The sequence below is a fragment of the Trachemys scripta genome, chromosome 3 (genome assembly GCF_013100865.1).
Source record: "Trachemys scripta elegans isolate TJP31775 chromosome 3, CAS_Tse_1.0, whole genome shotgun sequence".
NCBI lineage: Eukaryota > Metazoa > Chordata > Testudines > Emydidae > Trachemys > Trachemys scripta.
In genome coordinates, this window is record NC_048300.1 from 171,735,180 (window position 1) to 171,762,545 (window position 27,366).

The following is a 27,366-nucleotide window of genomic DNA, read 5'->3' on the forward strand; positions in this document are numbered from 1 at the left end:
TCTTCCTTGGCCTGTGAAGAGATGGCTCTTGGTATGCTGCCTAAAATCATATTGATTTATGGCTGGCATACTGCGTCACAGGCAAACTCATATATATGGGAATTCTGCTGTGCACCATCATGCATATGTCTCTATTGGCCTTACTGCTTTCTCATTATCCTCTTTCCTAATGGGGGAGACTCTTCCCTTGCAATGCTAATGTATTGGATTATTTTATCACAAGCATATTATCTTAAATTTTACCAGGATGAATCTCATTTTGTTGTTTCCTGTCCACATATCTAACTTTTTTATTCCCCTTTGTATTATTTCTCTCTACTCTCTGAGCTTCAACATCAAAGTTTCAACTTCAGATTCAGTGCTAAATGGTTCATATCAGTAATTCACTATTACTTAGACTGCAGGCTCTTTAGGGTAGAGACAGTTTCTTTATTCTGCATTTGTACAGCACCTGGCACAACGGGGTTCTGGTACATGTCTGAGGATCTAAGTTGCTATCATAATACAAATTAATGATAAGGCATGGTTGCCTACCTAAAAACATAGGCATTACTACCAGATTTGGATTGCTAGTTTCTGGATTTATTTTGATTCCCTCTTACATAGGTGACTGTAAACTAAACTGAACTAAACTAAAGTAAAATAAATTAAAAAGCTGTGTCTTCTTTAGGAGTTGGAAATGTTCCATTAAGCCTGATAATTAATGCTGGCTAATTAAAGCCTGATAATTAATCCTGATAATTAAAACTTTTTCAATGAAAGTTTTCCAACAAAAAATACAGAAAAATGTTTTCGATGAAAAATTTTCAGGAAAAACATTTTCCATCCTTCATCCAGTTAGTCATTCCCCTTCCATATTATTTATGTAGCCAGAACATATCTAATATCATGTCTAAGGGATCTGAGTTATTTTTACTACTCTTTTTTTCTCTTCAGGTTAAAATTTAATGAAAATCTGGTGACAACCCCTACCTCTAAACTTATAACCACTAAGAAGATGTTGCAGTTCAGGATACTTCTAAAACTCCTCCAAAATAAGACTCTTAGAATTACTATTGATTTGTTTTAATGGTGTATTACATAGCATAGCATATTGGAATATTATGTTCCTAATTCAGTTCATAATTATGGATGAATGGCAAAGGTCTCAAAGTAGGAACTTCTTGTTCGTTGATGTTTCTACAAGCTTCAGTTAGGTATCAAGGTTCAGCATTTAAATGTTACCATTAGTGGTACTTTTCCATTTCAGCTGAAGCAAAGCTGTGATGCCTTTTGATAGGAGTGGTACGAAGGCTTTGATTCACAAGTATTTTTTCATTAACATTAGATTACAAAAAAGTTTCATTCTATCATCTCTGGCACATAGAAAACTCTGTCTCAAAAGGACACCAAATCTTTAATTCAGGGATTTCTTGTCTTTGTCCTGAATAACTGCATTTCTTTGTTCACAGACCTTTCAAAAACTTTACTTTACAAATTACAATTTATCCATAATTCTGCAGCTAAAATGCTAACTGACTCAAAAGCAACTCAACATGTTATTATAACACATTTGAGACCTTTAGATTCGCTCCATTGAAATTTTATATTAAGGGTAAGGATTCTTCTTGTTTTGAGGGAGGGATAGCTCAGTGGTTTGAGCATTGGCCTGCTAAATACAGGGTTGTGAGCTCAATCCTTGAGTAGGCCATTTAGGGATTTGGGGCATAAATCTGTCTGGGGATTGGACCTGCTTTGAGCAGGGGGTGGACTAGATGATCTCCTGAGGTCCTTTCCAACCCTGGTATTCTATGATAAGCCCTCCCACTCGCCCACCAAATCAATTTATTTCTAGACATATAAGGCAAAAAACTAGTTTAACTGGTAGGGACATCTGTGTCTGACATTGCCTATATATAGGCATTTGGGGAGATGATGGGTGAAGTATGTTCTCCCAGGATTCCAAGTTGTGGATCTAGATTACCAGGAAGGGAGGAGTTAAATTCTGGGCAAGAGAGGGGGAAAAAAGGATGGGGAGTGAACCAGTTGTGAGCCAAGAGAGGCACAGGTACACTGAAAATTCACTGCCAGGCACCACCTGCTCCATATCTAATGGTATGCATAAATTGGTTAAATGCTTTTGTTTCTTTGATTGTTCTACACAGCTTGATCAATTAGTCCACCCAGTTGGCTCTATTGTTTTGTCTATACTAGCTGATTGTTCCTGCCATCACTACTGACTGCCCATACATTGTGTACATCTACACACATAGCAGGAATTACATCCATAGCTCAAAGTGTGGACATGCCCATTGCCATTTCCTTCACTTGATTTCACCACACTTCTTCCCTGCGTCATTGTCTCTCCTCTTTCCTGCCACTAGCTCCATTGACAGGTGGGAGCTGCAGCCCAGAGAGATTAAGTAATATGCCCAAGATCACATAGATAGGGACCTACCAAATTCACGGTCCATTTTGGTGAATTTCACGGTCATAGGATTTTAAAAATCTTAACTTTCACGATTTCAGCTATTTAAATTTGAAATTTCACAGTGTAGTAATTGTAGGGGTCCTGACCCAAAAAGCGGTTGTGGGGGAGGTCGCGAGGTTATTGCGGGGGAGGGTTGCGGTACTGCTACCCTTAGTTTTGTGCTACTGCTGGCAATAGAGTTGCCTTCCGAGCTGGGCAGGTGGAAAGTGGTGACTGTTTTCCGGGAGCCCAGCTCTGAAGCAGAGCCACCACCAGCAGCAGCACAGACGTAAGGATGGCAGGGTATGGTATTGCCACCTTTACTTCTGCGCTGCTGCCTGCAGAGCTGGGCCCTCAGTCAGCAGCCACCACTCTCCAGCCGCCCAGCTCTGAAGGCAGCACAGAAGTAAGGATGGCAATTCCACGGCCCCCCTAAAATAACCTTGCGACCCCCCCCACAACTTCCTTTTGGGTCAGGACCCCCAATTTGAAAAATGCTGGTCTACTCCATGAAATCTCTATAGTATAGAGTAAAAGCACACAAAAAAGACCAGACTTCATGGGAGGGAGACCAGATTTCACAGTCCGTGATGTGTTTTTCATGGTTGTGAATTTGGTAGGGCCCTACACATAGGGAATCTGCAACTGAGCTGAAAATTGGACCCAGACCTCTTGAGTGCCTTATCCACTTAGACGATCTTTCCTACTCAATTTACTCATCTTTTATGGGCTCCAGTGGAGTAACATCAATTTACACCAGCCGATAATTTGACCCCATATTTTTCACTCCGTTCAATTAGCTTAAAAATCACACTGGGATAGGTATATAGGTAACGCTATAATTTATTACTGCACCAGTCCTAATTACCTCAGAGTCAGGTTCAGTAGTAATAGGTCTCTTCCCAGTGCCTGGAATAAAATTGTCCACACCCTCAAAATGGTTCTCCAAGGTCAATGTGGATTCTGTAACAGGTCAACTTTTTTTGGTGGATGTTGGTCCCTCTTTAGTGCTGTCTGCTCCAGTGTGATCTCCTCAGGGCCGATGATCTCACAATCTGTCCAAACACTAACAACTCATTTTTTTGTAGCTAGAGTCATCTGGATATCAGAACAAAGTCTCTCTGAGGACGAGAAGAGCACTGTGCTCCCTAAAAATAGTCAGTGTGGTCAGGTTGAGTAAGTCCCTCATGGTAAATGTAACTAAGTAGATATTCTTCCTCCCTCTGGCTCCTCACATGAGGTTTCTCCCAAATACATTGGAGTCAACTGATCTCTTTTTTAAAAAATGCATAATGCATGTTACTTGCAAAACAGAAACAAAAGTGCAAAAGAAATGGCAATAGAAAGTTAAAAATATGGATGAAATTACCTTAATTACAATGAAATTCCTACAGGGTTTTATTACGCTCACACTAATACCAAAAGGGTTCACCATGATTAATGTTATTAAATTGAGTGCCAAAGGAAATGCTTGTTATTCTTTTATAGGAAAAAGTTCTCATTACCTGTGTAGCAAGATGAAATAATGCACTGAAGGTACATTAATATTTGTAATTAAATGGATATCATATCAGTGAAATGTGCACATAACTTCTTTAAGATTATTTTACCACCTTTTAAATCAATCCTCAGCCTACCCCCCACCTCAATTTCTATCTGTGCACAGGATCTTGCCAATTTCATCCAAAAGAAAACAGACAAAATAAGATGTCGTCTTCCCTTTCCCTCTGCTCACCTTCCCTCTGCTCCTAAAATTCTCTTCTCCTTCTCCCGTCATAGGTGCTGAAGTTTCTTATCTTCTTTCCTCCTGTAACACCCTCCACTTGCCCCTGTGACCACATCCCATCTCCTAATCTTCCTCACACACACTCTCATCTCTGACTTTTCTCTTCCCCTTAACCTCGCACTCTCCTCTGACTCTTCCCCTCATAATACAAGCATGCTTAAGGCCTTGTCTACACTACGAGAGTAGTTCGATTTTACTTAAATCGAATATTTGGAATCGATATTGCAAAGTCGAACGTGTGTGTCCACACTAAGGACAGTAATTCGACTTTGTGAGTCCACACTAACGGGGAAAGCGTCGACATTGGAAGCGGTGCACTGAGGGCAGCTATCCCACAGTTCCCGGAGTCCCCGCCGCCCATTGGAATTCTGGGTGGAGCCGCAAATGCCTTCTGGGTAAAAAAAAAAGGGGCCAGGGTGCTTTTGGGTAACTGTCGTCATCCGTCCATCACTCCCGCCCTCCCTCCCTCCCTGAAAGCGCCGGCGGGAAATCATTTCGCGCACTTTTCAAGTCATTGACAGCGCGGACGCCACAGCACTGTGAGCATGGAGCCCACTGCAACCATCGCTGCAGTTGTGGCCGCTCTCAACGCCTCGCAGCTTATCATACAGGTTGCCCTGAGGCAGATGCAGAAAAGTCAGGCGAGGAGGCTACGTCAACGCGGTGATGACCTGAAGTCTGAGAGTAGCACAGACCTCTCAGAAAGCAGGGGACCCAGCGCCGAGGACATCACGGTGGCAATGGGTCATGTTGATGCTGTGAAACGGCGATTCTGGGCACGGGAAACAAGCACTGAGTGGTGGGACCGCATAGTGCTGCAGGTCTGGGATGAATCACAGTGGCTGCGAAACTTCCGCATGCGGAAGGGAACTTTCCTTGAACTTTGTGAGTTGCTGTCCCCTGCCCTGAAGCGCAATGACACCCGGATGCGACCAGCCCTGACTGTCCAGAAGCGAGTGGCCATAGCCCTCTGGAAGCTTGCAACGCCTGACAGCTACCGGTCAGTCGCGAGCCAGTTTGGGGTGGGCAAATCTACCGTGGGGGTTGTTGTGATGCAAGTAGCCAAGGCAATCGTTGATGTACTGCTGCCAAAGGTAGTGACCCTGGGAAACTTGGAGGCGATCATAGATGGCTTCGCAGCGATGGGATTCCCAAACTGCGGTGGGGCCATAGATGGAACTCACATCCCTATCCTGGCACCGGACCACCAGGCCAGCCAGTACATTAACAGAAAGGGCTACTTTTCCATGGTGCTGCAAGCACTGGTGGACCACAGGGGACGTTTTACCAACATCAATGTCGGATGGCCGGGCAAGGTTCATGACGCTCGTGTTTTCAGGAACTCTGGTCTGTTTAGACGGCTGCAGCAAGGTATTTACTTCCCGGACCACAAAATAACTGTTGGGGATGTGGAGATGCCTATAGTCATCCTCGGGGACCCAGCCTACCCGCTAATGCCCTGGCTCATGAAGCCCTATACAGGTGCCCTGGACACTGAAAAAGAACTCTTCAACTACCGGCTGAGCAAGTGCAGAATGGTGGTGGAGTGTGCTTTTGGACGTCTCAAGGGGAGATGGAGAAGCTTGCTGACTCGCTGTGATCTCAGCGAAACCAATATCCCCATTGTTATAGCAGCTTGCTGTGTGCTCCACAATCTCTGTGAGAGCAAGGGGGAGACCTTTATGGCGGGGTGGGAGGTTGAGGAAATTAGCCTGGCTGCTGATTACTCACAGCCAGACAGCCGGGCGATTAGAAGAGACCAGCGGGAAGCGCTGTGCATCCGGGAGGCTTTGAAAGCAAAGTTCCTGAGTGAGCAGGGTAACCTGTGACTTTCTAATTTTGTGTACAGAGAAGCCTTCACCCCACTTCCAACACACGTTTCAAAATAAAAATAGTTCTACTTTGTTAAAGCACACCGTTTTCTTTAATACTGTTTTCGCGGGAATTTTTTAAAACTGGGACGCAGACTGTGGTGCGGAGCGGGTGTAGTGTAGTCGCGCGAATGCAGCTTCTAAACTCAAGGACTGACAGGCTCCGCTGCGGTGGGATGGTTCTTTCAACGGAGCCTGTCACCCCTCCTGATACGGACTGTGTGTATGGGGGGTCTATGTGAGTTTGTGGCAGGGGTGGGACGGTTACAGATCCCCTGCTGTGTGGCTCTGTGATCCTGCCTAAGGACCGCCGCTTAAGATCTCTAACTGCCCTCCCCTGACACAAAGTCACAGAGCAACCCACCCCCCACCACATAACATGAAAAGAACCTCCCAGACTAACCAGGGTAAGTAGTCACTGCATCACTGCACTATGTATGTGCCCTGCTGCTGTGCCTGCCCCCTACTATGTACCCTGCCAAAGGTGACTGTCCTGTCCAATTACCAACCCCCTTTCCCCCCCCTCCTCCAAAAGAACATGATGGAAACAGTAGTTAACAGAAACATATTTTTTATTATCAACTACACATGGGACTGGGAAGTGAAACTTGGACGGGGGCTTGTGTCAGGCGGGAAGGAAAGAACTTGTCAAACTTTGGGGAATGAGAGCCTTCTGCTGCTCGAGCTCTCTGCAGGGGTGGAGTGAGAGTTAGCAGGGACTCTGCCGCCTCTCCTTCTGTGCACTTTGGGTGAAGGGAGTATGGGACTTGGTGGCGGGGGAGGGCGGTTAGAGATGGACTGCAGCGGGGCTCTGTCCTCCTGCCTCCGTTCCTGCAGAACATCCACAAGGCGCCGGAGCGTGTCCGTTTGCTCCCTCAGTAGTCCAAGCAGGGTTTGAGTCGCCTGCTGGTCTTCCTGACGCCACCTCTCCTCCCGATCCATGTTGGCTTGGTGCATTTGGGACAAGTTCTCCCGCCACTGGGTCTGCTGTGCTGCCTGGGCTCGGGAGCAGGCTATAAGCTCTGAGAACATGTCCTCCCGTGTCCTCTTCTTCTTATGCCTAATCCTCCCTAGCCTCTGGGAGTGTGATGACAGGCTAGGTTGTGAGACAGTCGCAGATGGGGCTGTGGGAATGGGAAAAAGGGAGTGAATTCCTCAGAAAGATAAATGTAGTTGTGAACAAAGAACATAGTCTTTCTCTGTGAACAGGACCATGCACAGCACCTATCACATGCGCACTCAGCACAAGGTCGAATTCTCGGCCTTCGCATTCAGTGTCTGGGGTTTTGCAGAGCACTTTTGAGAACCCTGTCAGGACAACGGAATTGCTCTTGCACGCAGACATGGTAAGCCGTAGATTCGTGGCAGCTTAAAACTTTAATATTAGCAATGGCCTCATTTCACATTGAAATCAATGTCGGTCCCTGCTGCCAGCAATCCGGCAAGCAGGAAGTCTGCTCCTGTCCCACACCCTCGCGGCTGTCCCCGGGAACGATCCCTTTCGGCTGACCCTCTCCCGCCTCCACCGCGTGGCTGCAAACCAGCGGTTACAGTTCTGTAAAGGAACGGTAAAGCAGTCCCAACACTAACATTCCCCTACCTCATTCAAAGCAGGTCATCATGAGCGACATCACCCTCATGAGGATCTCTGAGAGCGACAGACAGAGAATGCTCCGGGAAAGCCTTCAAAGACCAGGGCCGTATGCCGCCATGCTGTGCCAAGCAATGATTCCAGAGTACTTGCTAGTCTTGTGGCGCGGCAACGTGTCCTACTACGGAGGACCCAATAAGGCCGCTCTCCCCAAGAACCTAATGCAGCGGATTTCAAATTACCTGCAGGAGAGCTTCCTTGAGATGTCCCAGGAGGATTTCTGCTCCATCCCCGGACATATAGACCGCATCTTACTGTAGCTGCAGTAGCAGGGACTAAACAGTAGAGCGGCTTGGGCAGGACAATCATGCAAAACCGGACATTGCTAGATTTTTTTCAAATAGTTGCACTGCCCATGACTGAACCGTTAAGTTAATCAAACTAATCATGAGAAACCCATTTTTTAAATTGTTAATAATCATGTTCTGTTACAAATAAATGTTTAGATGTTTACAACACTTACTGGATGATCCTTCACCAGATTCTGTGTCCGGGGTAACGGCTGGGGAGGGTTGGTAGGGGATCTCTGTAAGGGTGATGAAGAGATCCTGGCTGTCGGGGAAATCAGCGTTGTGAGCGCTGTCGACTGCCTCGTCCTCCTCATCTCCTTCCTCATCTTCCCCGTCCGCTAACATGTCCGAGGATCCGGCCGTGGACACTATCCCATCCTCAGAGTCCACAGTCAGTGGTGGGGTAGTGGTGGCGGCCGCACCGAGGATGGAATGCAGTGCCTCGTAGAAACGGGATGTCTGGGGATGGGATCCGGAGCGTCCGTTTGCCTCTTTGGTCTTCTGGTAGCCTTGCCTCAGCTCCTTGATTTTCACGCGGCACTGCGTTACATCCCGGCTGTATCCTCTCTCTGCCATGTCTTTAGAGATCTTCTCATAGATCTTTGCATTCCGTCTTTTGGATCGCAGCTCGGAAAGCACGGACTCATCGCCCCACACAGCGATGAGATCCAAGACTTCCCGATCAGTCCATGCTGGGGCCCTCTTTCTATTCTGAGATTGCACTGCCATCAGTGCTGGAGAGCTCTGCATCGTTGCCAGTGCTGCTGAGCTCGCCACGATGTCCAGACAGGAAATGAGATTCAAACTGGCCAGACAGGAAAAGGAATTCAAATTCAAATTTTCCCGGGGCTTTTCCTGTGTGGCAGTTCAGAACATCCGAGCTCTTACTGCTGTCCAGAGCGTCAACAGAGTGGTGCACTGTGGGATAGCTCCTGGAGCTATTAGCGTCGATTTCCATCCACACCTAGCCTAATTCGACAGGGCCATGTCGAATTTAGCGCTACTCCCCTCGTCGGGGAGGAGTACAGAAGTCGAATTAAAGAGACCTCTATGTCGAACTAAATACCTTCGCGGTGTGGACGGGTGCAGGGTTAATTCGATGTAACGGCGCTAACTTCGACATAAACGCCTAGTGTAGACCAGGCCTCAGACTGTCCCATCTTAAAAAAACCCTTGATCCCACTTACTTTTCAAACTACTGCCACATCTCCCTTCCATCTCTAAACTCACTCAATGTGTTGTTTACAATCACCATCTGCGGTTCCTCTCCTTCAATTCCATCCTAGACTCTCTCCAATCTAACTTCTACCCCTCTCATTTCACCAAAACAGCTATAGACAAACTCTCTAATTATGTTGTCTTAGCAAAAACTCAGAACCAGTACTCCATTCATATCATCTTTGACCTGCCATTTGCCTTCAACAATGGCAACTCTACTCTTATTCTTGCAAGCTTGTCCTCCCTTAGAGTCCATGAATCTCTCCTCTCCTGGTTCTCCTACCTCTCTAGTCACTCCTTCAGCCGTGTCCTTCAGAGTATACTCATACTCCCCCCTCCAACTTTCTGTGGGGATTCCATAGGGCTCTGTCCTGGGCCCCCTTGATTCTCCCTCTTCACCTCATCACTTGGAAATCTCATCCACAAGCACAAATTCAACTCCATCATCTCACAAGATCTACCTCACTACCCCAGACCTCTCTCTTTCCATCCAAACTAAAATCTTAGCCTATCTCTCTGGCATGTCATGAATGTCCAGCCATCAGCTCAAGCTCAATTTGGCTAAAATAGATCTCTTAATCTTCCCCTCCTCCAGCCTGTTTCCTCCTTCCATGATCACTGTAGACAACACCACCAGCCTAACTGTCTCTCAGGCCCATAACTTGGGCATTATCTTCAACTTAGACGTCTTGCTAGATCCTCACATCCAAGCTATGTCTAAATCTTGCAGATTCTTTCTGCATAACATCTGTAAGATGTGGCCTTTCTTATCCATCCACACAGCTAAAACTCCCCTTCTGGCTCTTGTCCCCTTTTGTCACAATTACTGCAACATCCTTTTCTCTGGCCTTAACAAATCCAATTTTGCCCTGCTCACGTCCATTCAGATTGCTGTTGCAAAAATCATTCTCTTAGCCTGTTGTTTTGACCATATCACCTCCTCCTCTTTGAATTCCTTCACTGGCTCCCCTTTCTCTATTGCCTCAAACATAATCTACTTGTCTTTTCTTTCTAGGCCCTTCCTGGCCTATCTCCACTCTGCCTATCATCTCTCATTCACTATTGTCCACTTGTTAAATTTCAAACAAATACTTTTTGTGCTCTCTGCCATGCTGCCTCTTACACTTACGAGGAGCTTCCCATGAACATCTGCAAAGCTACCTCATGATCCTTCGTCGGATCCCTCCTTATAATTCTCCTTTGTTGTGATGCCTACAAAAAACTTGACAACAGTTAGGCTGCTGGTGTGCTGAGATTACCAATATGGTCTCATTTTTTCTTTTACTCCTCTTGTCTGTCTGTCTCAATTTGTTGTCTTTTGTCTTATACTTACATTGTAAGATCTTTGGGGCAGGGACTGTCTTTTTGTTCTGTATTCTGTATTTGTACAGCGGCTAACACAATGGTGTCCATGAGTAGGTCTCCTAGGTACTATGATCATACAAATAATAATATTTCTGACAGACTTGTATTCTTACTCTCAGCTGTATTCATTTATTCATACTTCTGGTATCAACTGGGAAGAAAATGACATGATTACTGTATCACTGAGCTACAATCCAGGTACCTCAGTTGAGAAGTCATAGATACTATTCTGGCTGATGTGTTTGTACTGTCGGTTGACTAGCAGTGTTTCAGAACAGTTAGCCTCGTGTTGAATGTATTGGTTTCCCACTGGTTATATCGTTTTGAATCAGTTATGTTGACCTTATTGTTTAAACTGAGACAATGAAAAACTAATTCATTATGGGGCGGATAGATCTTCCAATTGTCATTGCTCCATTGAAGTCAATGGAGCTATGACAATTTAAATCAGCTAGAAATCTGCTGTTATATCCAAGCTTCTCCTGCAACATATTAGTTAAACAACATGCTACAGTATCAGACACATTATTCTCAAGATAAATACAACACTAAAAATATAGTAAGAGTAAAATCCTATCTCACTGAAGTCAATAGGAGTTTTTAAGTGTGTTAAGAGCTATTTCAGAGAAGAGGTGAGGGATCAGATTTCCCAAACCCAGAAAACGTACACCAAAACCTTAGTCCAGCTCCTGCAGATCCAGCAGGAGATCCAAGAACAACATGACTTTTCCAGTATACTAACTTCTAAACATATAAATTTTCATTTAAACCATAACATGAAATAAGAGCAGCATACGGAACAAATTGCTGTGATATAGTTACATACTTTAATCAGAAACAGAATTTTGGATCATTTCTGTGGAAAGAGTGGATACAATCAATCATCAAGCCACCATCTCAAAATGGAAATTAGTGATCCAAACCAATCTTATAGTAACCAAGGAATCATTAGCAAGGATACATCCGAGAACAAGACTTGCTGATGGAGAAATGTGACCAAGACCATTATGACCAAGTTGTGCTTTCTGGATCTAATTTTTGATCACATCTTGAATCTATAGAGCATTTCAATCCATGTGGTACTTTGGGGAAACAGGCTTACCAGAATAAAAATGACAAAACACATATATAATGAACAGTATAAAACACCCCATACAAGTGACAATAATAATATTTTTTTTAAATGCCATCCTCAAAATTATGTGATTGAAAACTCATTCAGCCCAGCCCCAGAGACCTATCTCAAATCTGCTAGCATCAGGGAAGAAATAGTTTTCTGTAGAAAAGCCCAAAGCAGGAAGGGTCAACAAAATGACGCTAATATATATTTTTTTAATTCACTCCCAATTCTCCTTCAAATACTAATGAAAGAGTAGAATGAAATACTAGAAAACTCTGTGGAATGGGGTATGTTTTTATTGAAGCAACAGTCTCTGGCCTGTTTCATGTGAAACCCCATCAAAGGATAGAAAACACTTCCAAATACTATGCTGGCATCTCAGGAGTGAAAAACCAAACCTGAGACTTGAACCTGGAGGTTTCAGATAGCAAATTGCCATTAAATAGCCTGTCCAGTCTCCTCTTTTTTCCCCACTCATTAATGCTCATGCTTCTCAGGACAAGGATATGTATTTTTTATTTTAAATTTAGGACAAAATATGAAAATTACATATAAGCCCTAGACTTGTATAGTGAGTTGAATTGCCCTGAAAGGGCAAAAACACAACTCTTATTTTTCAGCTTTAGTTAGATGAATAGGACCTCTAAGGAGAAGAGAAGATTTCACCACCAAAGAGATCTGTGTGTATCAACTTCTCCCAACAAATTTATTTGTTTGAACAGGGCCAAAAGGTCAGAGAAATGGCCTGCCACTAAAGATGGTGAGATATACGGAAAAACTACCCATCACGGCAGTTCTGTTCTTGAAGTACAGTCACCACTTCACAATTGATGTGCAGAGGGTTAGGAAACCCTGCCTGCAAATGTATTACATGTGCAATGTTGAAATGTTGGTGAATAAAAGAGAGTCATTAAAAAAGCCATCAACCATCCAGTCCCATTGACAAAAGTAAGCAATATCCAGCAACTGGCAAAGGTATAGAAACAATGTAAGATGAGAACCAAAAGTCCACAAAGATCGGGGCGGGGGGATGGGAACGCAACTTAGCTATATACCAAATTAGCTAATAGGCTATTGGTTGACACCGTGTGTTATATAAAATTCTAAATGTTGCCAGTACCCAAATCAACATCATATTTACACTGTAAAGGGGCCCTGCTGAACCATTCCACAGTTTATTTTTTAAATTATACATTGGCCTCAGAAGTGCTTTGGCCAAGCTCTTAAGAAACTGGTTTAAGTCTTTTTATTTGAAATGCAGACTTCTCTTTCTAAAGCCCAAGCAGGAAAAATGTGATCAGTACATGAGAACAATATATAAATGTTAGGCCACATTTTTCAGTATGTTCCAGCTGCTTTAAACCAGCCATAAACCTGGTTTGACCTGCCAGGTGAGACAACTTTGCATCTGATTTGCTTTGTTGAAGTGGCACAAAACTACCAGATTTGACCGGTGAGTCTGGTCCAATGGCTAAAGATGTGAAGGAGTGGTTTGTATAAAAGAAGACCTCACTTAAAACTCTTTTCAAAGAGCAGGTCAGACTTGAATTCAACTTATCTGGAGTGGGGAGGTGTGGTTATAAAAGTTCTGTTAATCCCTTGTTGAGTGCAAATATCTTTTTATTGCTGGGTCAATAGATTATCCTCCTAAACAATAATCTGCCTGGAAGACAGAAAATGTCACCATTCAAAAGATTAATATTTTATTATTGTCATCGTGTTTGTTCTCAATTGCAGTCTGGATGACAAGTGGAAGTACCAAAATTCAATGAGAAGAGGTGTTTTTGTGGCATTTCTGATCCAGCTATACCTGAGAAATTCAATTTATCTTATGAGATTTGTAGATCTTTTTCTAGACTTGCAGCCCAATTTTCAAACTAGAATCAGCTAACTCTGCATTATAAACCAGTCCAAACCAAATCCTCAGTTCTGGCTACCTCAATTTCGGGATCCAGAGCCCACAATTCTGACCCATCTATAGTTTGGATAAATTCTTTTCTTTTCTTTTCTTTCGTCAGTTAACTCAGCAGTGATGAGGGAGCTGAATGAAGTTTTTCTACCACTTTCTATCTTGTACCATCTTTGCAGCTTTGTTCATCTTTAAATCTTTTTGTTCTGTGTCATTCTTCACCGTATCTATCCAATTCATCCTCATTCCTCTTCTATTTCAAGTTCCTTGCACTCTGCAATGTATCTCGATGTATGGTAACCTTTCCAGGTCCATTCTTGACACTTGTCCAAACCATCGCAGTCATCTTTCTTGAATCTTTTGTAGCAGTGTTATTTCTTGCCCTGGCCATTTTCTTATCACTTCACTTTACATTTTCTTTAGTTTTGAAACTTTCCCCTCAGTCAGTTCGTTTCTGCAGTCAATACCTTATGTTCATCAGCTTTCCTCATATTCCAGAATTCCAACCCACACAGCAATTGTCTTGCATACACTAATTTACATTTTATCAAAATCTGTTTAGCCTTCCTACCTTGAAGAGTTTTCTGAATCAGTAGTGGCTGGTGTGAATCTTCTTTTTATTTCATTTCCACAATTCCAGTTCTCCAAAGTTCATACATTGTTCAAGCTTTTCTAGTTCTTTGTCTCTTACCTTGATTGTTACCTCTTCCTCCTTGTCTTCCAATTGCCATATTTTTTGTCTTTTCTGTGCTGATTTTCAGTCTTAATTTTCTGCATTGCTGATTCACCTTGTCAGTTATTCTTTGTAAATCTTCTTTGGCCAATGCATTGAGGTCAATATCCTCTGCAAATCTAAGGTTATATTCACTGTCCTCCCACATAACATGACTCATCTCTCAATGCTAAAGCCATTATTGCTTCCAGTACCAAGTTGAACAAATCTGGTGACAGTGTGCATTCTTTTCTCACTACAGAAATCGACTTGAACTATTCTGTCAGCTTCTTGTCTGCTCTCACTGCACTCATTGACTTGCAGTAGATGTTTTCTATCAGCTTGATCAAGTTCTTGGGGATGCCATACATTCTCAAGACTTGCCATAACTCTTTTCTGCCAAATGCTGTCAAAAGCCTGTTTCAAGTCTATGAAGTTGTTATAACAGGTTTGGTTGTGTTTTATTTATTTCTCTGATATCTTATCTTCATTAGCTGATCTGTTGCACTTCATCCTGGTCTAAATCTGGCCTATTCCTCCTCATTCTTCTCTGCAAAGTCTTGGTGAACGCTTTTCCCAGAACACTCACTAAGCTGATTCCTCTGTAATTCTTGCACTCACTCATCTCCCCTTTTATAGGTTGGTACTATTATCACTTCCCCCCATTTGCTCGGCATTTGCTTTTGCTTGTAAATCTCTTGTTGAATAGCTTTTGCATTGCTTTTGCTGTGTGATCCTTGCCTGCTTGCAACAGCTCTGTGGTTATGTTGTCACTTCCTGCTGCCTTTTCCTTTTCAAACTTTCTCTCAAGGTCTTTATTTCTTCTTCTAAGAATTCTATTATGTTCTCTCCTTCATTTGTACTGGGAAGCATATACCATGTTCTGCATGTTATACAGCTCTTCAAAATATTCTTTCCATTGCTTATGCTTTGCTTGTTCATCCTCAATTATTTGCTCACGCTTTTTCACCGCTGACATCTTCAGCTTCTATGTCCCACTCAGTTCTCTTATGTTGTGATACAACCACAGTGTTTGCATTTCTCTTTGCGTATTCTGCTTCTTTATGCTGTTCATTTATCCAGTTGTTTCTGTCTCTCTTCACTTTGCATTTTATCTCTCTGGTCATCCTATTGTACACAGCTCTAAGACTTGCATCTTTCTTTTTATTCTCTTTCAGCTTCTTACACTTGTCATTCAACTAGACATCAACAGGGAAAAAATTAGTCAAAAACACATGGCATTTTAAAGCTCATGCTACAGCTGCTTCAGGATGAGTACAGGGACTGCTTCTTCCTTGAACCCTCCTAGAGGTTCTGATCACCCAAAACAGGCAGGGAGGAGGTGAGACAACAGCTCCACCCCAGCATGCAGAGAAGGCTGGGAATACTGGTGGAAGCAGTTTGCTCCATTCTCAGGGATGGGGCTTCCTATACCCTCCCTGCATCTGCACACCAGGAAATTTAGGGAGGAATTGTGTCTCCCTGAAGTGCAATCCTCCTTGTACTCCGGAGGATGGTGCAGCGTTGTCCCCTATTGAGAGCTGTGGCCAAATGCTACAATCTAGCCCTGTGTAAGAGACTGCAGGAGTTGGCCCAAAGTAATTAAAATGCCTTAAGCCATTATTGAATCACTGTAGGATTTTATATATCTTTCTCTACATATGCTACTATTATATATGTAGGGAAAGAACCATTTGGTTTCATTTCATCTTCCAAACTTGAACATTGTTTTTATACAACAAGGCTTATCCATTCACATGCTTGATACAAATACAATAATTTATAGGCAAATGAAAGTAGTGCTGAGTACTCATTAGAAATAACAAGACAGTTGGGGAATGGCAAAAATGTTTATAAGAAGGCAGATACTTTCTTTTCAATTGTCCCATCCTGAAAGCTCTCCAAATATTATAGAAGACAGAGAATCAGCATGCATAATCTTTAGATAATTGCCACAGATCTTCTAAAGAGGAAAGGATAACCATTCAAAATGCTACACTTGTTGAACAAGTCTTTGGCAATATCAAAGTACATTGTTATGTCACATTATGCCTCAAATTTAGGCTTGCTTTTTTTAAAGCTTATTTAGAAGGCTGAATTCACCTTAGGGATAGCCAGATGCCAATTTGAAAGAGGCTGTAAATCAGATATATGTATATAGAAAAAACTTGCTTTACAAATAAGATAGGGGATCAAAATTTATCTCTCACTGGTAAGTTATTTTCTTCAACTACCTCAAGTATACATTTGAATTCTTTCTCATTTGAAGTCCACGTAGTTACACCTACAATTAATTTGGCCCAATATTTGTCAAATTCTTATGGAGTAGGCAAGTGTACACTTGGCAGTTGGTATTTTATGTTTAGGTAGATAAAAGGCTGTGCTGAAACCAATTTCAATACAAGTGAACAATTTAAAGAGGAAGGATGATCCAGTGGTTCAGGAACTAGAATGGGGCTTGAATTCCAGGTTTTATCATAGACTTCTTGTGATGACCTAGACAAATCACTTTCTGTTCCTCATTAGTTTATATATGCACACACGCACGCACGCACACACACACACACACACACACATACACACCTCCCTTTTTCACACCCTTGTTTGTCTTGTCCTTAGGCAAAGACCTGTTCCTTGCTATGTGCTAGTATGATGCCTAGTACAATGATCCTCCAAACTCAAGGGATAACTGAAACATAATAATAATTTGTCTGCTTATGTGGCCGCAAAATAAATATATAATTCTGTAAGTGGCAAGAACAAATAGAGAAAATCTGTAGAAAAGTGACTGTCATTCAGTCCTCCAGGATTTTCTCTCTGTGGGTTCCGAGGAAGGAGGGTGATCATTTGAGTTAACTCCTTCTATCCAAAAGATAATTCTAATCAGGGCCGGTTTTAGGCCAATTCCACCAATTCCCCCGAATCGGGCCCCGCGCCTAAGAGGGCCCCGCGCCCAGTGGCAGGGCCGCCGGAGGGGAGGGGAGAAGAGAAAGAAGTAGCCGAGAATCCCTTCCCTGGCTAGAGGCTCCTTTTTAATTTTTACTCACCTGGTGGTGCTCCGGGTCTTCGGCGGCACTTCGACAGCGGGCCCTTCACTCGCTCCGGGTCTTCGGCAGCACTTCGGCAGCAGGTCCTTCAGTGCCGCCAAAGACCTGGAGTGAGGGAAAGACCCAAAGACTAGGAGCGCCGCCCGGTAAGTACAAGCCCCACGTGTTTTTTTACGTGGTTTTTTTTTTTAGTCATCCCTGCCAGGGCCCCGTCGAAACTGTTCGAATCGGGCCCCGCACTTCCTAAAGCTGGCCCTGATTCTAATAGTCATGTATTAGCTGTGTGTGGAAACACTGAAATAAATCTTATATGACCTTTTGGGGCATCATCTTTTCGCCACTGATACAATATTTTAAAAAATGTGGCACCGAAGATATGGATGAATAGGCTGAGTGGCATCAAGCACAAAGACACCAGAACCTCCATTTAGAATGTAAATACAATTCAGATGGAGTAATATGCTTGAAAACAGTTTGACAAACTTTAAAAACAAGCATTGTCAACACTTTACTTCCTAGTTTGTATTCAAAAGTCCAAACGAATGAAATCTTCTAGTAACTATCAGTTCATATAACTAATAATTAGAGCTGGTTGGAAAATAGATTTTCCATACAGTGAATGTTTGAGATTTTTTAAAAAAAATTGATATAAAATTGGGATAAAAATCCAAATTTTTGAATTTTTTTTCACAAAATGAAATTCTGATTTTTTTCCAATTTGGTTACATTGAAAAAGTAAAATTCAAAATGACTTTTCATTTTGAAATGAAAAATTGAAACTTTTCATTCTGAAAATGTCAAAACAGGACATTCTGACATTTTATAGGTGTTTTTACAAATTTTTAAAACAAAAATTTCATTGGTGATACAATTTCACAAAATTTGATTTTATCCATTTTCAGATGGAAAACTGTTACAATTTTTGACCATCTCTAATAATAACTAATATAGGGTAATAGCAGTGTTAAGGCTTTTATCTTCTACAAGGCACAATCACTAGAGAGTGATACAATTACACACAATTTAGTCACTACTGTAGCTTGTGTAGAAGTATTTAGCCACTGGAGGGTGACTTGATCACACACACTTGAACAGTTTTGATATTCCACTAAGTAGAGGGCAGTGATTCATTTTAGATATATAGACATAGTGAGGAGATAGAGACCATGATGTAGTGTTGGTTCTATAGGCACTTATGAAATCATTCACTGTGAAATGAAAATCAAGCCCTGTTCAAGTCTTCAAAACAAGCTCAGTCTGAACTACTTCTGGTAAACTTTTGTTGCAATAAAAAAAAAAAACAGAGACATGTTTGGCCATCCACCATTCTACAGTTACAGGGCTAAATGTGTGCCAAAATTCACATTCAAAACATACAGATGGACATATGTGCTTGATAATTGTGTGTTCAGTTTCTTATCGGTTAATGATCTTTTCTGCATATGTTTCTAAATTCTAGTATTGAAACACTAGATCACAGTACAGTATCAGTCCTCCCCATTTTCCCCTTGATATACTCCAGCATAAGAAAAGGAATCCTTTTCACCCTGGGACAAGTTATATCAAGCTATATCAAGAAGCAACAGGTGTCAGACATATCAGGAACAGAAGTCAACTCTCAGGAACTGGAGTCTGATACTGAGCAGGAGGGTTTAGACATTAAGACTTTGATTCTGATCTGACTTACCATAATGACATAAATCAAGAATAGCTCCACTGAAGTAAGTGGACTTACACCAGTGTGAGTGAAAGGGCTTTATATACTACTAAGAATTTATGTGGTATATGCACATTGTAAACTCCATGTGGTGTTGTGTTTGCATATATTAACCAGATATACTTAGAAGATGAAGTGGAGATATTCAAATAGTGGAAGAAGACTCAAAAAAGTCCCATATCAGTTTAAAATTTCAATATTACATAAATATTGCAATCAAGAGTCAGGCATCAAACATTTGGGATGAAAGAGCCTGTGTATCCTTCCTCCCCACCAGGGGAATAAAATTCAGACTCTACTTAGTTTGCTTTCTACTTTCTCAGACTTACTGATTTCCAGATATCTGTCCTCCAATGTGTATTTGCATTGCTCTGTTTCTTCATGCTAGGAGAAGGTATTATACCCTTGCTGCAGATCTCTAGCAAAACTTATCTTGTTCTACGTAACCCTCTTTTATCATGTCTCCTGGTTACTTGCACTTTTCAATCTTTTCTCCAATATGTTTTGCTTACCCTCCCGTTTTGGTATCAAAGCTAAATTTAGACTACACTTTCATCTGGATCATTTAAAAAACAAATTGAGTTTAACCCTTTTATCTGGATGGAGTTTTTTTCCCAGTCTCTCCATTCAATAGTACTATTAATAATTGCTCTCTTTTATCAGTTGTAAATCCGTACTTCAGCGTTTTTATCTAGTTGATCTTTATGTTACTTCTTTGTTTATTATGTGGCACTATATCAACAGCCATACCGAGAGCCAAATACACCGCATCTATCCCTTTGCCTACATACAATTGGTAATTATATTAAAGAGGGCTGTTAGATTTATCTGGCTTACTTATTTTTTATAACCCAATATTATGGGCTGGATAATGGACCCACTTATTATGAGTGCTTAAGTGGGACTTCAGTGGTTCACAGGGCTTGTACTGACCTCTGCTTCTGGGTGAGTTTGACCCATGTTGTGTTGTTAATTAAATACATTTTCATGGTGATTTTTAAGAACTGTAAACCACCTACAGCTGTTGTGTATGTGTTCTAGAGTAGAGGTTCTTAAACTTTTTTTTTTGCGGACCACTTGAAAATTGCTGAGGGTCTCAGCAGACCACTCAATGATCTTTCCAAATGTTGTTTGTACCATTACCTAACTCTTGTAAAGCACTTTGGATAAAAGCACTATATGCAAAAAACTTAATAATAATTAATGTTTTTTTTGTTCTACAAATAAAAGCACACAACTCATATTTTAATATAAGTAGTCTTACCTTTCTAATGCGATGGATGTGCCCTCTCTCCCCCGCCACGGCAGCCCCCAAGCTGGGGCTAGGAAGGAGGGGGGTATCTCCCTCTCTCCCCCACCACAGCAGCCATGGAGCTGGGGCTGGGAAGGAGGGCTGTCTCTCCCCGGCAGCCGCAGCCCTGCACCAGGGGAAAGTCACCTCTTTCTCTGCCCACCACAGTCTTGCACATCCCAAATTCCCCCCACCCTCTTCTCACCCCACTGCCCCCTCCCACGTACACTCTATTCCCCCCAAGGCCACCACCTCACCTTACATGTGCATCTTCTCCAGGGTCCAGGTACCTAATTAGTGGAGCCATGCCTGTGTGGTTGCACTAATTAGGTGAGTGGCCCTTCAGTCTCTCGTGTGCGGCCACCCAGGCGCGCACCTTAGAGGGAACTAGCCGCGGACCACCTGAATGGAGTTTGTGGACCACTGGTGGTCTACGGACCACAGTTTGAAAACCTCTGATCTAGAGAAAATAGTGGGGCTGTTTCAGAAAGCAATAACAAGAGTATTTTAAGGCTATGTCTACACTACGCAGCTTTTAGCGACATGGCAATGCTGCTACAGCTGTACCGCTAAAAGGCATGCAGCGTAGCCGCTGTTTGCCGGCTCTCCTGCCGACAAAAAACTTCCACCCCCAACAAGCAGCGCTTGTCGACAAAACTTTTGTCTTTTGGGGGGGAGGGGCGTTTTTTTAACACCTCTGAAAGACAAAAATTTTGTCGTTCAGTTGCCAGTGTAGACAGAGCCTAAGAAAAGCTTGACTTAAAACAAAGAGACAACAGTCATGAAAGGGAAGAAGAGAAATGTTCTTTTTGAAATCCTGTGTTATTTTTAACAGGCACGTTTAATGCATATCAGCTGCGATGAGTACAATGTGGACATATTAATTCCTATAACATCTAAAGTCCTGTGGCTGCAGCTCTCCAAGGAAAACCTGTTGCTTGACACCTGATTCCTAATAAGTGATTTCTTCAGCCTAGCACCTGATATTTGATGCCTGACACCTGAAATCTGACATCTGAGTCTTCGATGTATGTTGTCTGATGGTGAAGGGTGAAAATGGCTGCTGGATTCTTTTTCTTAAGATGGAGTATAGCTAATGACAGGATAACCGATGAACATGGATACCTGATGATGTCATCTCATAGAATGTGTACACTCGCCAAGGCTTCAGGCTGTGAGGCACAAGACTTGCTTATAGAACAGCGTAAATTGTTATTAATCTCTAGTTCTTTCATCCACTTATCTGTTGAGTTCATCTAGCATCCATCACCTTAGGATTTAAGTGCTTTCTAGTGTCCTCAGAAAAGACCCCAGATTGTCCAACACAGCACCCATTGCTCACTCAGCTATAAAATGATAAGCTTGCTTTGGAATTCATCTGTGCTGCTCTTTGACATCTATCCATTGCTACAGTTCTTTCTACCATCACCATGGAAAACCAGGTGTCCATTCCCTCAATGCCAAATGTTAGTCATCCAGCTGAGAGGATGCGGGGGGAGTCCTGATGCCCCACAGGACAAACTGACTAATGCCAAATGGCATGGCCTCCCCAAAATTCCATCAACCGAAACTCTAAACAAAACCCTCCTAAAGAAGCATTAGGGCAAGAAACTTCAGACAGTCATGTGTACCTCCTCTTTTGCAAAAACACACAAAGCTTTAATGAAACCCTATTGGAAAGAAATGTAAACAGGGAATATTATATCTCCCCATTGACAACAATGCGGCTATATTTTTAATGGATACATGGAAAGAAGTTGTTGAATATTAGAAAAAACAAGGCTGCAAATTGCATGTTTTACTTAAAATAGAACAACAGATTAAGTGCAAGGGATGATGCAATTCCTTGGAGAATTACTAAGAAACGCATGCAAAATGCTGAGCTTGCCAACTCTTGAATGTCCAATACATATAAGATTCATTTTACTAACCTGAATCTAATGGTTTTACTAAACTTTATTTACATTTTTATTTCTGTGCTGCTAAATTTTTGTTCTAATTCATCTGTAAATTCCATATAATCTGAATTTCAGTGCATGGATTTAATTAATGTGATTTTTGCACACATAGCTCATGTACCCCCTTTTCAAATTCTTTCCTCATTGAGAGGCCTGCTGTGAAGGCACCTTGATTGTGATTATATTTCATTTAAACTTGTTACTACAAGTCTCCGCTTTTGTTTCTGCCAGCTGAGTCACTCAAAAAACTCACAACATATGACCATAAATCCTCAAGGCCATTGAATTCAGTGAGGTCAGTCTGATGATCAGAGAAATGAATACTAGTTATATTGGTTTCCCCATAAACCAATAATTTCATATATTGCAGGAGACAGTTGCCATGTTCACAAGCTGAAACATGGCCATGGACCTTGTTAACAAAAGTCAGATGCTGAGTATTTTAAGATGTTAGAATGCCTGATCTAACTTCCATTGTCTTTCCATTGACTTCAATGACTCCAGCTGGATTGGGCTGGTTGTCTGTTCAATCTTCAAGAACATGCTGTAGGCCACTGATGCCACTTGTGTCCTGAGCTTTTACTTATTCATGTAGACAATTTTCTAAGTGATAGTGATTTATCTTCATCCTCATTATACTGAAAATAAGTGATTCAGCTGGATACATCTAATGCCTCGGTTCCATAACTCACTTTCTGAAGAATTACATTGTTTTAATAGTCCTTCCACTAACAATAAATCATTGGAAGTTGGTCAGAATAATAAATAGGGGCTGGGGCTGATCTCATACCTGTTTTACACCGGTGTAACTCTATGACTTCAGCAGATTTACTCCTGGCTTATTCTGTGTGAGTGAACTCAGAATCATCCATTTTCATGACTTTTCTATATGGCTATATTGGCTATTGCACCATTTACTAAAGAGCCCCAAGAGTACACTGTTCTTGTCTAATCACCCTTTTCTTATTTTTACTGTGGCTGAAATGCGAATAGGCAAAACAAAGAGAACACCTGACAAGAAACACACCATGTTAGGTAACAAACTTCAAGTATTTATCACCATGGAGGCAGAATAGGCACCTTTCTAAACGTAAAGCTATCAGCATCCTCAACAGAGGAGGGGAGGAAGGATGGTTCAGGGCAATGGAAACTGACTATGGAGAATTCAAATTTACCTCAGGTTATTATCTGACAATGATTACCATCTGATAACTATTATGATGCGTAACAAACTGGAGGTCTCAGTCACCCAGTCTTGCAACCATTGAAATCTATGAAAATTTTGACATGCACTTCAATGGCAGCGGGAATAATCCACAGATGCTCCTGTGATTTAAAACACTCAAAAACACCATCACAATTTGCATTTTTGGAGGTTCCAGAAGAAAGGCCAACAAATTATAATAGGCATTTAGACTGAGCTGCAATCTCATGCCCAGAGTATCATACTAGTAAAGTTACTGAGTGAAGATTCAGAAACCTAGCAGCTTCTGCTCACCCAGCCCTTTATTCAGTTACAATACGTTTACACAGCAGCGGGCAGGCTGCTTCCCAGCATGTGTAGATAGACACCTGAGTCTGTACCCCAGGCCATAGCCACACTGCTCTTTTTACCATGCTAGCTTAAGCAGAGCTAGTGCATGTCTGTCTACCCATGCTGGGACGCAACCTCCCAGCTACTGTGCAGACATACCCTAAAATGACTCATGCTGGTAATCTCCTCTTAAGAGGAAGTTGCAGGAGAAAACCAGAGCAGACTTTTTCAAAAACCTTAAAATTAGCCTCATGGCCTGGTAATGGTCCCACTGAAATGATTTGGAGGGTTGGCATTAATTTTAATGAGACCAAGATTGGCCCCGATGAGTAAATACTGAGATTTTTTTTCAAAATTGAAATCTTCTAACATAATCACATACCTATTGAATGCAATAACTTATTTGGATCCATTAGTTGGGGCCCAACTTGTTCCATTAGGAAACTGTACATGCAAATACCTACTTGCCTGTGCCATTAATCTGTTCATATTTATGCCTACAACAGCTTTCATGGCTCTTTTGGAATAAAACAAAAAATAAGGTTCAGATCTTCAGCAGGTGCAAATTGGAGTAGGTCTGTTGTCTACATCAATTAACACCAACTGAGGATCAGTTTTATTAGCTGTATTTATTACCAGTCTGATTGTATATATGATCTATTGTATTAGAAACTAATGAACATAATACCATTTAACTGTCTTCCAATTTGTTGCAGAACAATGTAATCAATTAAATTGTGCATCATTGCAATCAACGTATTATCTCTTCAGTACATCTGAAAAGACCTTGGGCTGCATTGTCTAGCAGACAGGTTTATCCCTAGCTCTGTCACTGACCTTAGGCAAGGGTCATTACCTGTCTGTGCTTTAGTTGCTCCATGTGTATAACAGGGATAATGATATTTGAACTACTCTTTTTTAAAAGTGCTGTGAGATCCATGGACCAAAAGTGCTAGATAAGAGCTGGGAGCAGGAGTGGGGAGAGAAGATGGGCTTCTTGCTGGGAGCAAGGAGCTGAGTTTACTGGGTTCTAGAAGAGTTTGGTTGGGGCAGGGTTAGTGTGATGAGTGCTTATGCCACATTCTTGTGCCTGTCTCTTGTTCAGAGAATGGAGAAAAGCTGAAGCCTCTATCACGTCCACTGTTTTTTTCCCAGTTCAAGCACTGCTCCAGACTCAGTGAAGAGAACACTCTGAAGAGCTTGATGCATATAGATCCTCAGAGATAAAATGATGGGCCACCATTAGCCATGAGCTCAGGGACAGAAACTTAATTGAGAACAATGGGGTTATGATGTTATCCCTGACAGCTGAATTATTCTCCCTGACACTCTGCAACTGATGCAGGTCACTGGTACTCTGAGTTTCTAATAAATAAAATAAATTAATGGAGATATCCTATTTTCTAGAACTGGAAGGGACCCTGAAAGGTCATTGAGTCTAGCCCCCTGCCTTCATTAGCAGGACCAAGTACTGATTTTGCCCCAGATCCCTAAGTGGCCCCCTGAAGGATTGAACTCACAACCCTGGGTTTAGCAGGCCAATGCTCAAACCACTGAGCTATCCCTCCCCCCAATGTACAGTATCAATCTACAGCTAATACACACTCTCTCCCCATCCTTCATTTTCTCCTAACATGCACTGGGTTACTGGGTAGCTGGGCTTTCTTTCACCATCTTGTTCTTAAACTTGTTCTTGTTCTTAATTTGGGGTAAGTGACTGATCTCTTGGGACTGGAAGCAGCCTGAATATTTTGAGATTTTTGGTGTAAGTGACAATTTATCAATAAGTCCAGCTTGCCTGGATAATCATTAGACTGGAGAGCCTAAGGGGACTTTCTATAACTCCAGGGTAAGACTGTTAGAGTGATGTAGGAGTTCACATTTGTCACTGGCTTGGTGAAATCTAATTAGAACATACCAGCAGTTTGGGGTCTGCCCTGTTTTTGGCCATCTGTCCTGAGGTAAGCACTCCCAGTTGTGAGCCACTCCAGGCAGTGTGACATCATGCTCTAGATGGGAGTATGTTTTCACACTCGTAGAATTATTGAATGTGTTAAGTGAAACTGTTACTGCAGTCAGACTAGAGAACTGTGTGGTTTTATTTTTCCACTGTGTATCAGCAACTAGTTCTTAAGGTCCAAAAATGAATTGTGCTTTGCCATTCTGACCTCCATCTGTTTCAGTAACTTTCAATGGACACTACTAAGTAGCTTAGACTTTAGGTTTTACAAACATTTAAAGTTGAATAATTTGGTTACAATATAATGGTTTTCTCCAGCTCCTGGTGGAGGCAATGGAAATACACCCATTCATTTTAGTGGGAAGTGGATTAGGCCTTTAGTAAATATCCTTCTGCTTTTTTCCCATGAATTTCCACATAATTAAAAAACAAAACAAAACAATTGCTACTGTTATGTAGGTCCCACATACAAAGAAAAGTGAATTGCTTATATATGTTACTGTCGTAGCTGATTACATAGAATGGATAACTTGGGTTTTGTAACAGGCTAAAATTAACTGAGGTTCTATTGAAATAAACAAAAGCAAGGAAATTCAGAGCCAAAGATCCTGATTCTCCACCTTGTTACATGGATTTTATGTCAGCCGAACTTCATTGATTTAATTTTCTCCATCCTTCACTCACTCTGAATCTGATGTGGCAAATATATAAAATAATGGTACTTATTTCAGATCCCTTTAATATTAAGACTTAGTAAATGGGTGAAGGACAGAGTGGAAGTCTTAACTCTCAACTTCCTTGATTCTTCTGGGTCAAGCAAGAATTTCACTCCTTGAATACAGTATTTTTAACTTAGCATTGTGCTTTGAAGTTATTGACTCCACAACAGGCACAGCAGGAGACATTCACACCTGTGAAAAGTGAGTGTTATGTTACCAAAGCAGAATGGTAGCATTTACTTTGCAGCCAGAGACTCCTGCTGGTAGATAAAGAAGTAGCCAAAGTAGGGAGGGACAGCTGCACTGAGGGCAGGGGTAAAATGGAGCCCAGCTGGACCCAGGAGTATGCAGGGAGACCTCATATGCACTCTGGAGAACTAAGACCCAGGCGGTGCCTCCCCTCTCTCCTTGTCATATAGTCTTGGTGGAGAACTGTGGAGAGGAGCCAGACAAAGACTCCAGCCAGTCAGAGCAGAAACAGCCAAAGCAGGGACCTGTGAAATTCAGAGTACTTTCTTCAGGTTTGACTGGACTTTCTCTGCCCTATTTGGCTGTTGGCTCCAAACTTCTCCATCTGCCTCTCCCTGTCTCTTCACCTCAGCTTCACTCCAGACCTGTGTTTCCTACCCTCTTCTCCCCTGACCTGCCTCCCTCACTCCTTTTCCCTTTTCTTTCCAGTTAGCTAATCCCCTCCTAATTAACCCTCTTCTCAAGAAAACAGTGGAACTAACATGGCAGCTGCTGCCAACACATTGTTCACTTTACTTGT